This window comes from Lithobates pipiens, unplaced genomic scaffold (assembly GCF_037356315.1).
Source record: "Lithobates pipiens isolate NorthernLeopardFrog02 unplaced genomic scaffold, aLitPip1_a1.2 Scaffold_13, whole genome shotgun sequence".
In the NCBI taxonomy this organism is placed as follows: domain Eukaryota; kingdom Metazoa; phylum Chordata; class Amphibia; order Anura; family Ranidae; genus Lithobates; species Lithobates pipiens.
This window is the reverse complement of record NW_027507718.1, coordinates 472516804-472530063: the sequence shown is the minus strand read 5'-3', so window position 1 is coordinate 472530063 and position 13260 is coordinate 472516804.

Below are 13260 nucleotides of genomic sequence, written 5' to 3'. Positions count from 1 at the left end.
AGTAAGGTCGATAAAAGTTTACTGGCAGGGTCTTCTCGCAGGTCCAGGATTGCGGGATTACCTGAGTGTACCCCTATGCCTGAAGGTTTCCTTTCAAGGTCTCGGAGCCTACCGTGAAGGGCAAAGATTGGGTTTTTTGTATCTATGACAAGACCTGTTGCAAGGAAAGGTAGGGGAGATAATCTCTACTTCCATGTATTGTGTTGTCATGTCTGTGTCACCACTGGAGGCTGTATGGAGCACTCACTATTCTGACACTGGACCACCACTCTCCTCTCCGTTCAAGCCAGCTCAGACCCTCAGGTATGAAGGGGAGTCTGATCACTTCCTCTGCCCCCAGATTGGCGATTTTGATCTATTTGAATGCCAGCCAGCTGCCTCTTTTTCTTTAAAAAAAAAAAAAGGGAAACGTTTTTTTTTTTTTGGGCAAGTCGCAGCTGCTTGCCGAGCGGAGGATTTACCCCCCCCCCCCCCCGCCGCCGCCAGCCATGATGCCGGTGCTCATGTGGGAGATTCGATTCTCTGTTTGAAACAGGAAGGGGGGGCGTGGCTAAACAGCGTCAGAAGCTGGCCACACGTGTAGGAAGTAGTTAGAGCTCTGCAAGAGAAGCTACTGTCTGGTGGTGGAGGGACAGAGCAGAGTGGTTGCTGGTCAGGTTTGGTGACACAGGCATTTTCCTTTTGGCAACATTGTACTGTATAGCTAGGATTAATAGCAGTTATTGTACTGTACTATAGCCTAGCAAGTGAAACATTCTTTTGCTGATACTGCCTCTGCTTTGTACTGTAAGCTATGAGTGACAAAGGGACCAGGAACCCCTCTAAGCCCTTGTACACACGGTCGGAGAATCTGTCGGAATGAGTCTTATCGGACCGTGTCGTCAGATAATCCGACTGTGTGTGGTATGCATCGGACTGATTCCGTCCGAATCTCCGTCCGACCCAATTTTCCAATATGTTGGAAATATTTCCCGACCAACTGGGCTGGACGGACCTAATCCGATCATGTGTAGAGCATTTTCATCGGACCAAGTGCCACGCATGCTCCGATCAAATTCCTACATCAAAGCTATTGGCTACTAGCCTGAATGTAGTCCCATCGTAACTAAATTACATCATCACGTTCTGAAAGATTGGATTTTTCGCCAACTTGGCCCGACCGTGTGTATGCAACAGTTACGGACACAATCCGTCGGACTAAATCCGACGGGCAAAATCCGACGGATTTGGTTGGCAAAATCTCTGACCGTGTGTACGTGGGCTAAGGGTTCTAAGGGATTAATGGTATACAACAAACTAAAAACCCTTCCAAAAGAATGTCGTCCTCACCGGGAGGTAAAAAGAAAAATACGGGCAGTCAGATGAAGCTGTCAAGGGTAGAACACTTCTGTCCCTGTGTATTTCATACAAACAGGTTTTTCTTCTACCATTTAAAAGATTATTGCTATGATGTCTCTCCATAGTAGGACTAAACATAGCAGATTCACATCTAGTCTTCTGGGCCCTTTTGTTGAGGTGCAGGAGGCTGGGGATCAGGTAGATCTCCCCAAATATTGGAAGATACTTATTTTTCCTCTTCAGAGGATCCTAACAGGGAGGGAGAAGCCGCACAAGTCGGGTGTTTGTCTACTCTCTTACTTAACCCTTTTGTTGCCTGCCACAGACTCTTGAGGTATCTACCTATAATAGGGTTCATTTGAACCTCCCCCACCTGGTTATGTTTTTTCCTATTCATGCATAGCATATGCATTCTGAATGGGAACATTTCTATGAAAGAAATGGGGGGGTTCCAGCTATTAATGCTGCAATCACCACAGTGAGCAGAGTCTCACATGTCCAGTGGAAAATGCACTGATGTTAAAGGATCCAGCAAGATAAGGTTGGATTTTCCTTTTAAAGACAAGATGTCTTTTGCAGTTCTGGCTGCAATTGGAGTAGCTCAGTCCATTAACCCTTTAACGTCTGCTCCACTATTGTGTTGGAGCACATTTTGAGTCACACCAATGCATTGGAAGGTGGACTCCAAGGGATTAAGGAACAGGTGTGAGATACCTGAAAGTTCTGCCTGATCAGCAGGCTCGGCAAGGGGCTGGTGTATTTGACGCACTGTGTCTCACAGATGCTATGAAGGACTCGATCGTTTAAGCCCTATGGCTTATACTTGGACTAGTGCATTTTTGCAGAGGTCCATGGCTGAGATATTGATCAGCCGAAGCACCAGGTGAAAACCCTTAGCCTGTCTGTGTCCCTTCCTGGGGTACGACTATTTAGAGTACATCCAAAAGGGGTAAAGCTCTCTTTACCAATAAAGGAGGTTCAAACAGTTCTCCTTTAATCATGCAGCCTCTCCTAATGCCTGGGGTATCTGCCTGTAGGCAGTCTTGACAGGGGCAGCCCCAGGATCTTGGGGCAGAGAGTCCATAAAGCAGAATGCTAAGGCCTTTTCATGAAGGAGCACCCCCACTCGTTTGAGTGAGGGGAAAGGTCCTGCGATTCTCAAAGTCTGGCAGGAACAATGTTAAGAGCAGAGTGATTTTCTGCGTTTTTTTTTTTTTTTTTTCTCTAGGTTACATCTAGTTTGAAGAGCCCGGATGGCCCAGTCGGCTTTTGATCTGAGGGTCTGGGGTTTGGGTTCTGTTTGGGTGCTGCCTGTGGGGTCCTTGGGGCTACTGATGCAGCAGTCTTTATGCAAGAGTGTTCATCTCCTCAAAGAATGCTCCTAAGGTTCCAGAGAAAAAAAAGAGAAAGAAGAGAAGTGTCTCTTTCTGGTCTCTGGATCAGCTGTTATCCCAATCTGTGATATAAGAGATTCCCTTGGTGGAACAGGGGTAACCTTTTAAAATCCCAGAGCCAATCAGAGAGGTAAGACCCACTCTAGATCTCAGAGATCTGAATCGGCACTTAAACATGCGATCCTTTCATAATTTAATTGGCTGTGTCCATCCTGCAAGGAGAGGAGTTGCATATCTCCATGTGCCAAAGTTTCCCGCTTACCAGAAATCTCTGCGGTTTGAAATATAAAATTATTTTTATCATTCGTGGCACTGCCATTCAGCTTAGCCACAGCACTACAAGTGTTCTGAAAGATTCTGTCACCTCCTTTAGCCAGGTTAAAGGCTCAAGGCATAGCGGTCCTAGCCTATTAGAAGATCTACTTTGAATAGATCATTCAGTCTCAGGTCTAAAACCAGAGTCTGATCTCAGCTGTAGATAGGCTGAGAATCCAACTAGAGATTTCAGCTAGGAAGATTCTCCTTAAAACCATCAAGGAGGTTACTTGGGGGCTGGTTATAGATACCATACAGAAGAATGTATTCTTGCCCCAGACGTGAATCAGTTCCATTGTAGGACTAATTCAACTAATCAGGAAAGGAAAATTCCTTCATTTTGGCTGCAGGAGATTTTTAGGGGAAATGGTGCCCTCCTTCAAGGCCATCCCTTATGCGCAGTTTTATTCAAAGACTGCTTCAAGACACCATCCTGTTGGTCTGGAATAAGGAGGATTCAGGCCTTGTTTGTTTCCAATACGCTTTGCTCCCGACATAGATGAGAGCCTAAATTGGTGGTTGTTACCCAGCAGGAGTGTTAACAACAGATGCCAGCCTTCTAGGCTGGGGGGGCAGCCCTGGAAGAAGATTCTGTCCAGGGGAGATGGTACAGGTTAAAATACCTTGCCTATCAACTTTGTTGGAAGTTTCAGGCAGTACATCTCGCCATAGAATCTTGGTGGTCAGAATACGGGACTGTCCTGACAGGATTCAGTCTGACAGAGCCACAGCGGTGGCTTACATTGATCACCAGGGGAGGCACGAGAAGTTGTGCAGCCCAAAAAGGAGGTGAATAATGTTCTAGCTTTGGCAGAACACAACACTCCTTACCTATCGACAATTTTAATATTTCAGGCGTACTACTTGAGACGCCAACAATTATTTCCGGGAGAATGATCTCTTCACCCCGACATCTTCCTAGCAATATGTCAGATGGGGTACTCCGGACATGGACCTATTCGTATACAGATTAATTAATAAGGTCGACAACTTTATGTCAAACAAGGGGTCCGCTAGAAGGCGGAACAGACGCATTAGTCTTCCAGGGGATCAGTTCTCACTGATCTATGCATTTTCTCCAGCTCTGCTACTTCCGCGCCTTCTCCGCAGGATTAAGCAGGAACAGAAGGAGGTGATTCTGGTGGCCCCAGCAGGTCCCAGAAATCTTAATTTATCGAGATCCTAAAGAGGGCAGTTTAAGTCCTTTGGACTCTGCCATTATAGCCAGACCTTCTTACACAGGGTCCAGTATTTCATCCTACTTTACCGACAAGGAATTTAACAGGCTTGACTGTTGAATCCCACTCTATAAAAGATTTTGGGTGATCTCCTTCAGTATTGTCTACTTTGACTAATGCCAGGAAGCCGGCTTCCAGAATCACTTACTATAGAATCTGGAAGGCATAGGTTTCTCGGTATGGATCCAGGGGTTGGCACCCCAGGAAGTATGTCAATAAGCAGGATTCCTGCATATGGGATCTGAAATTAAGCTGGCCTTGACTTTTATCAAGAGCCAGATCCAGGCCGTGTCGATGTCTTTTCCTACGGCCTCTTGCTTCCCACTCTTGGTGCATAGCTTATTCAGGGGATAACACGGTTTATTCCCCCTATCAAGGCACCTCTAAATCCTTAGGATTTAAAATTGGTCTTGTCGGCTTTGTTAAATCAGCTGTTTGAACCTTACGAGAAATTCTCTTGGTTCTTTGACAAGATAGATAATTTTTTTTCTTTTTTTTTTGCTTCCCATTTCTTCTGCTAGAAGAGTATTGGAACTAATGGCTCTGTCTTGTAAGAGCCATATTTCATCATGCATAAGGACGAGGTGGTTTGATGTCCTCATCCTGAATTCTTACCAAAAGTGGTAACAGGTTTTCATTTAAAACCAAGATATTCTTTCTTCTTTCTCCCCAGAAGCCTTAATCTGGGGAAGAGAAAGCACTACAGTCTCTTGATGTAGTAAGAGCGATCAGAATCTATTTAAGGGCGACCGCTCAGGTTTGCAAAACACAGGTTTTGTTTGTACTGCCAGAAGGTCCAAGATATGGACAGTCAGCGTCAAGATCCACTATTTTCCAAATGGATTTGTCAAGTGATTGATCAAGCTTCAGCTTAAAGAAGAAAATTCTTCCTTCTGACATTAAGAGCACATTCATCCAGGGCGATTAGTGCCTCTTGGGTGGTGCATCATTAGGCCTCTATGGCTCAGATCTCTAAAACCGCAACATTGGTCTTTGGTTCAGACGTTTTATCCGTTTTCTTTTTTTAAATCGATATTAAAGGTCATGAGGAGATTGCCTTTGGGCACAGCATACACTGCAGGCTGCAGTATGAGTCCTCTGGCCTCATGTTTCCTTGATTCTGTCTCCCCCCCCCCTTTCAGTTGCCATTGCTATGGGACATCCCACATAGTTATTACTATGGCGCTGTGTCCCCTGATGTAAGAAAAGAAAATAGGATTTTTAAAACGGCTTACCTGTAAAAATCCTTTTCTTTGATGTACATCAGGGGACACAGAGGTCCCTCCCTTCTTCTTATACACTTTGATTGCTTGGCTACAAAACTGAGGACTCCCAGTAATGGGAGGGGTTATATGGGGGAAGTTCACACCTTAAGGGGCGTGCCAGTGTCCAGCACCTGATATGCCGATATAACCCACATAGTTATTACTATGGTGCTGTGTCCCCTGATGTACATCAAAGAAAAGGATTTTACAGGTAAGCTGTTTTAAAAATCCTTTTATTTACTTTCCTTGTGGCACTCAAAGAAAGTGAAAAAGTAGGGGGCTTCTGCTAGCTCTGATTACTAATAACAGTTGGCCAGGGGCTAAGATGACAAGAAAAAAGAGCATTTGAAAAGTGACCGTATCTCCTCCTGAATGCCTGTTAGCTGCATCTGTGCTGCTTTGTGAAAAGCAATCGACTAGATAGGGGAAGCAGGGGGTGTGTTCCTGATGGATCATCTTCAGTACGGTTGAGCCCGGAGACCTGAAGCTTTTAATCCTCAACGCTCAAAGTTCATTAGGACAGGGACAGGGGAGCCCTGCAATGAAGATTTCTACAGAGTCCAGCAGCCTGCACATTTTGGGGCATACTTCATTAGGTGACTAAAGCTGTAAAGAAAAAAAATGTATTTTAACTAAACTTTAGATTGAATATAAACATTAAGAAAATATCTCAAAGTATGCACACACAAAATATAAAATTTCAGTATTTTTAGTGTGCATGCTTTTTTTCGAATGTTTTGTTAAATGTTTATAATCATAGAGATCATATTTGTTTTTAAATGCATTATTGTTTTGTATTTACAATGTATAATGTATGTACCTGGGGGCAGTCATACTTGCTTATTGCATACATTATTGTGTGATAGAGTGAGTGTTAATGCATCCCAGCACTCTGAATGGGCCCCTAGATAAGTTGCTTACAGGTGCACCTAATGCCGCGTACACATGATCGGATTACCCGGCGGACCAGAGTCCGCCAGACAATCCGCCCGTGTGTGGGCTCCGGCTGACTTTTTGTTCCCAAAAGTCCGGTGGACTTAGAAGACTTGACTCAAAATTGTCCGCCGGACTCGGCAGTCTGGTGGACAATCCGCCCGTCTGTGTGCCAGTCCACCGGACTTTTGAAATTAACAGACTTACCCACAAACGGAGAAAAGTCCATTAATTTTGAACGTGGCTCCAGCTAGACGGGACTAGCGAAGGAAGTCTATGTCACCGCCTCCATCAGCGAGATTGACACCTCGCTAGCCCCGTCACCTGGTATGGATTTAAAGGGGAACCCCTAGGCCTAAAAAATGGCGTGGGGTCCTGCCAGTCAGGAGAGGGGGTGGGGACGAGCGAACAACCCCCCCCCCCCCCCGAGCCATACCAGGCCGCATGCCCTCAACGTGGGGGGGGTTCTTTGGGGAAGGGGTGCCCTGTGGCCCCCCCCCCACCCCAAAGCACCTTGTCCCCATGTTGATGAGGACAAGGGCCTCTTCCCGACAACCCTGGCCATTGGTTGTCAGAGTCGGTGGGCGGGGGGCTTATCAGAATCCGGGAGCCCTGTTTAATAAGGGGGCCCCCAGATTCCAGCCCCCTACCCTATGTGAATGAGTATGAGGTACGATGTACCCCTACCCATCCACCTGGGTAAAAAAGTGTACATAAATTAACACAGGTTTTTAAACAGCTCCAGGGGTCTTCTCGCTGGACTCCTCCGCTATCTTTTGCTAGCTCTTTTACTAGCGGAGGAGCCTGGCTTTCTCCTTCGTCATCGCCATCCGGGGGTCTACTACTACTTCTTCTTCCTCTTCCCCTTCCCCTTCCTCTTCTTCTTCCTCTTCTTCTTCTTCTTCCCCTTCTTCTTCTTCCCCCCCGGACGGCGATGAGGAAGGAGAAATCCGGGCTCCTCTACTAGTAAAAGAGCTAGCAAGATAGCGGAGGAGTCTGGCAAGAAGACCCCCGGAGCTGTCTAAAGTATTTTAAAAACTTGTGTTGTGTTTTTTTTATATACACTTTTTTTCCCCCCAGGTGAATGGGTAGGGGTACATCGTACCCCATACTCATTCACATAGGGTAGGGGGCTAGAATCTGGGGGCCCCCTTATTAAACAGGGCTCCCGGATTCTGATAAGCCCCCCGCCCGCAGAGCCCGACAACCAATGGCCAGGGTTGTCGGGAAGAGACCCCCCCACGTTGAGGGCATGCGGCCTGGAATGGCTCGGGGAGGGATCGTTCGCTCGTCCCCACCCCCTCTCCTGACTGGGAGGGCTGCGTGCTTGGATAAGGGTCTGTTATGGACTTTGGGGGGGACCCCACGCCGTTTTTTGGGCGTAGGGGTTCCCCTTTAAATCCATACCAAGTGACGGGGCTAGCGAGGTGTCAATCTCGCAGATGGAGGCGGCGACATTGACTTCCTTCGCTAGTTCCGTCTACCTGGAGCCACATTCAAAATGAATGGACTTTACTCCGTGTCCGTTCATTTCAAAAGTCCGACGGACCCCCGCCATAGTCCGGCGGCTCGTCCGCCATAAAAGTCCGGTCGTGTGTGGGCAGGTCCGGTTGTTCGGAAAGTCCGGCGGACCTCCGCTGCAAAGTCCGGTGGGTTGTCCGCCAGATAGTCTGATCGTGTGTATGTGGCATAAGAAGTTCCAAGTAAGTAGTATTATATAGAACCACTAGATGGCGTGAACACACGCCTGTGGAACATTTGATTTTGAAACCTAGGAGGGGCAGGATAGGAAGTTAAAGAGGAAGTAAATACTTCCTTTTTAATTGTACCTACAGGTAAGCCTATAATAAGGCTTAAGTGTAGGTACTGTAAATATCTCCTAAACTTGCACTGTTTAGGAGATATTTACTATATACGTCGACGTCATCGGCACATGCACTCTGAAGGAACATTTCTTCAGGGCCCATTTCTTCAGGGCCTATTTCTTCAGTACCCTGTGCCATGACCGGAGCCCGTTAACCCGGAAGAAACACCGGGGAAAGATGTCAGCCATCTCAGTGGTGTGTGGGTGCTGCTGCAGGGATTAATTCTAAGGTAAGTATTTCATATTGAGCTAGTATGCGATGCATACTAGCTCATTAAGCCTTTGTTTTACAAGTTTAAAAAAAAAAAATTTAAATTGTGTTTACAACATCTTTAACCATTTCCCACCTGCCATATAGCAAAATGATGGCTGGAAAGTGGTTGCATTATCCAGACTGGACGTCACATGAGCGTGCGCCCACGAGGGTGCACGGCGATCGGTGTCCAATCACAGCTCATCACATGGTAACCATGAAATGTCATTTATTTCCTTTCCTCTATTCACTCTGATGGGCGCGAGGAGAGGAGAGCCGATCGGCTGCTCTCCTGACAGGGTTGTCTGTGCTGATAAGCAACGTATTGATTATCAGTGCAGACCCATTGAGGATGCCCACTGGAGCTCACCAGGGATGCCAATCAGTGTCCATCAGTGCTCACCAGTGCCACCTATCAGTGCTGCACATAACTGCTTCAACATCAGTGCCGCCTCATCAGTGAAGGAGAAAACGTACTTATTTACAGTTTTGTAACAGAAATTAAGAACTTGTTTTTTTTTCTACATTTTCAGTCTTTCTTTATTTGTATCGCAAAAAATAAAAACCCCAGTGGTGATCAAATACCACCAAAAGAAAGCTCTATTTGTGGGATAAAAATGATAAAAATTTTGTTTGGGTACAGCATTGCGTAACCACACAATTGTCATTCAAAATGCAACAGTGCTGAAAGCTGAAAAATGGCCTGGCTAGGAATGGGGGTGAAAGTGCCTTTTAGTGAAGTGGTTAAATTGATACTTAAATCAGTTTTTTTTTTTTTTTTAAGTATTCAGACCCTTTACTAGGTACTTTGAAGCATCTTTGGCAGCAATTAAAGCCTTGAGTCTTTTTGAGTATGATGCAACAAGCTTTGCACACCTGGATTGGGGGATTTTCTACCATTCTTCTTTGCTTCCAAGCTCAGTCAGGTTGGATGGGCACTGTCGGTGCATATTTTCAGGTCTCTCCAGATGTTCAATTAGATTCAAGTCAGGGCTCTTGTTGGGCCACTCTAGGACAATCAATCAGAGAATTATCATGAAGCCACTCCTGGGTTATCTTGGCTGTGTGCTTAGGATCCTTGTCCTGTTGGAAGGTGAACCTTCAGCCCAGTCTGAGGTCCTGAACACTGTTGAACAGGTTTTCATTGAGGAAAGCACTGTAATTTGCTCCATTCAGCTTTCCCTCAACCCTAACAAATCTCCCAGTCCCTGCTGCCTAAAAACACCCCCACAACATAGTTACATAGTAGGTGAGGTTGAAAAAAGACACAAGTTCAACCTATATGTGTGATTATATGTCCGTATTACAACATGATGCTGTCACTACCATGCTTCACTGTTGGGCTGGTATTGAGCAGGTGATGAGCGGTGCCTGGTTTCCTCCAGACATAATGTGTAGAATTAAGGCCAAACAGTCTATCTTAGCCCTTGTACACACGGTCAGAGAATCCGTCGGAATGTGTCCTATCGGACCGTCCCGTCGGATAATCCGACTGTGTGTGGTATGCATCGTACTGATTGCGTCGGAATATCCGTCGGACCCAATTTTCCAACATGTTGGAAATATTTCCCGACCCACTGGTTCGATCGGACATACTCCGATCATGTGTAGAGAATTTTGACCGGACCAAGTGCCACGCATGCTCAGATCAAATTCCTACATCAAAGCTATTGGCTACTAGCCTGAATGTAGTCCCATTGTAACAAAATTACGTCATCACGTTCTGAATGATCGGATTTTTCGACAACTTAGTCAGACCGTGTGTATGCAACAGTTTCGGACAAGATCCGACGGATTTGGTTGTCGAAATCTCCGACCATGTGTACAGGGGCTTAGCTTCATTAGACCAGAGAATCTTGTTCCTCAGTCTGAGAGTCCTTTAGGTGTTTTTTTTGCAAACTTCAAGCAGGCTTTTATGTGTTTTGCACTTAGAGGCTTCCGTCTAGCCACTTCACTATAAAGCCCAGATCCTGGAGGGCTACAGTGATGGTTGTCCTTCTGGAACTTTGTCCCATTTCTACGAGTGCTTTCACACTGTGGCGATGCGCTGGCAGAATGTTAAAAAAAAGTACTGCAAGCAGCATCTTTGGAGCGGTGTATACCGCTCCTCCGCCACTCCTGCCCATTGAAATAAATGGGTACCACTGCCGAAGCACCTGCAAAGCGCTTCAGCAGCGGTGCTACATGGGCGCATTTAACCCCTTCATCGGCCGCTAGCTGGGTTATAAGCGCCCTGCCAGGGGTCGAATAGCGCCGCTAAAATGACAGTAAAGCACCGTTAAAACTAGCCGCGTTTTACCGTCAATGCCTGCCTGCTGCAGTGTGAAAGCAGCCTTAAAGAGGGATTCCGCCCAAAAAAAAAAATATTAAAAGCCAGCAGCTATAAATAAAAATGGACAATCACCTGTCCCGGGTTCCAGCGATGCCGAGGCCGATCGACCGCTCGGGCCTCGGCTGCTGCCACCGCCATTCGAGGTGAGGGAATCAGGAAGTAAAGCGAATCGGCTTCACTTCCCGGTTCCCTACTGCGCATGCGCGAGCTGCGCTGCACAGTAGGAAATCTCCGCGCTGTCACTGGGATCCGTGTGTGTCCCAGCAGACAGCGCGGCAGGGCAGGAAATGGCGTAGACTCCCGTGGGAGTCTATGCCCGGAAGTGGGTGAAAATACCTGTCTTTGACAGGTATCTCCACCCCCCTCCCCCCTGAAAGGTGTCAATTGTGACACCGGAGGGGGGGGGGGGGGTTCCGATCAGCGGAGGTTCCACTTTAGGGTGGAATCCCGCTTTAAGTAATAAGCGATACAGAAAATGTCTTACATTTAAACATTTTATTAAACAAAACAAACCTCCAATCAGTTCACTTGTATGTATAATTTAGATTAAAAAAACCTATATCTTAAATATTAATTACACAAAAACAGGTAATCAAAACTTTTGGATGAAAAAAAAATGGGCTAACTTTACTGTTTAGTTCTTTTTCAATTCATGAAAGTGTATTATCTCCAAAAAAAATTGCGTTTGAAAAACTGCTGCGCAAATACCGTGTGACATAAAATATTGCAACAACCGCTATTTTATTCCCTAGGGTCTCTGCTAATTTATATATATATATATATATATATATATATATATATATATATATATATATATATAATGTTTAGGGGTTCTAAGTGAAATTTCTAGCAGAAAATACAGGATTTTTACTTGTAAGCAACAAGTGTCAGAAAAGATGTAGTCTTTAAATGGTTAAACTGAAAACTCCTACACAGGAGTTCAGTCCATTGATAAGTATAAACATTGTATCTCTTTGCTTCTTTTCTCAGGTTTGGCAGGCTGCCCAGATAGGAGACAAGTCTCCATGGGAAAACTTCAGGCAACTTGCATTGACTTATATTACAGAAGCAATTTGCAAGTCACACTGAAGTTTTAAATCAGCCTTTTTTTATCAGCACAATCGGCCGATTAATTAAAAAAATGCCAAAAATTGGCCGATATATCGGTCAACTTCTAGTTCAAAGGCTAAGTTTAACTTTTTTCCCCTAAATTCCAGCTCCGCAATGTACCAATGTAGCCTAATGTACTTTGTGCAAAAATTAAACCCTTTTCAATTAATTCTACACAGCTTTACCTCACTCTCTTCGTAGCTGTTTAAACAGGCTGCTAGATTAATTCTGCCTTATTTCCTGGACAGACTTTACATCATGACACAGGAAAAAGTTGACCAGCTGATCTCATTAGCACACACCCTGCATCATTTACCCTCAGCTGGTCAACTTCTTCCTGTGTCTTGACCTAAATTCTGACCAGGAAGTAAGGCAGAAATAATCAAGCAGTGTGTTTTAAACAGCTATGAAGAGAGTGGGGTAAGGCTAAGTAGAATTAATGGAAAGTTGTTTTATTTTTGAAAATATGTACATTAATGCTATATTGGTACATCGGGGACCTGGAATTTAGAAAAATAAAGTGAACAAAAGGTGAACTTAGCCCTTAAAGGATAATGTTCAACCTTTTGCCAACAAAAATTATAAATGCACGTTTTTTGCAGGTAAAAAATATGTGCATTTATTATTTTTTGTTGCGGGAGCATTGCACCAGGGATCAGTAGCTCACTGATGCCACGCAGGACACCTGTAGAGCTACTGATAGTGTACAAAAAACAGTGCTAGGTCCAATAATGTTGACAAATATCTGCAAAGATTTAAAGTATGTGTAACAAATAGAAGTGAAAAAATATTAATAATAAAAAGAAGTAGCCATGAAAAAAGTTGTAATGATCAGAGACTTGGTACGCAAGTTTGAATTGTACATAAAGATCTTCCAATCCCTTTGTGCTATAACAGTTCCACCACCATGTGCAGTAATCAAATACACCTCTTACCATATTGGCTGGACCAATAAATTATAAATGGTCGTAAACGCGCTGCATATCAAGGTCAGATATGATTCCATAGACCAGATCAGCAGATTTCTCCTTGAAGAAGTTGCTGTTTGTTTCACCTTTCTCGCACTGATTTCACAATGGGAAGTTTTGCACTTATCATAGGCACCTGCTGACTATAATAACCTGGTGCTTCTATGAAGGAGCGTTGCAATCTCTGCATCCCTTTAGTAGAGGATATAACTAAAAACAAATAAAACTGAACAACTTCAAGTAAAAAAAC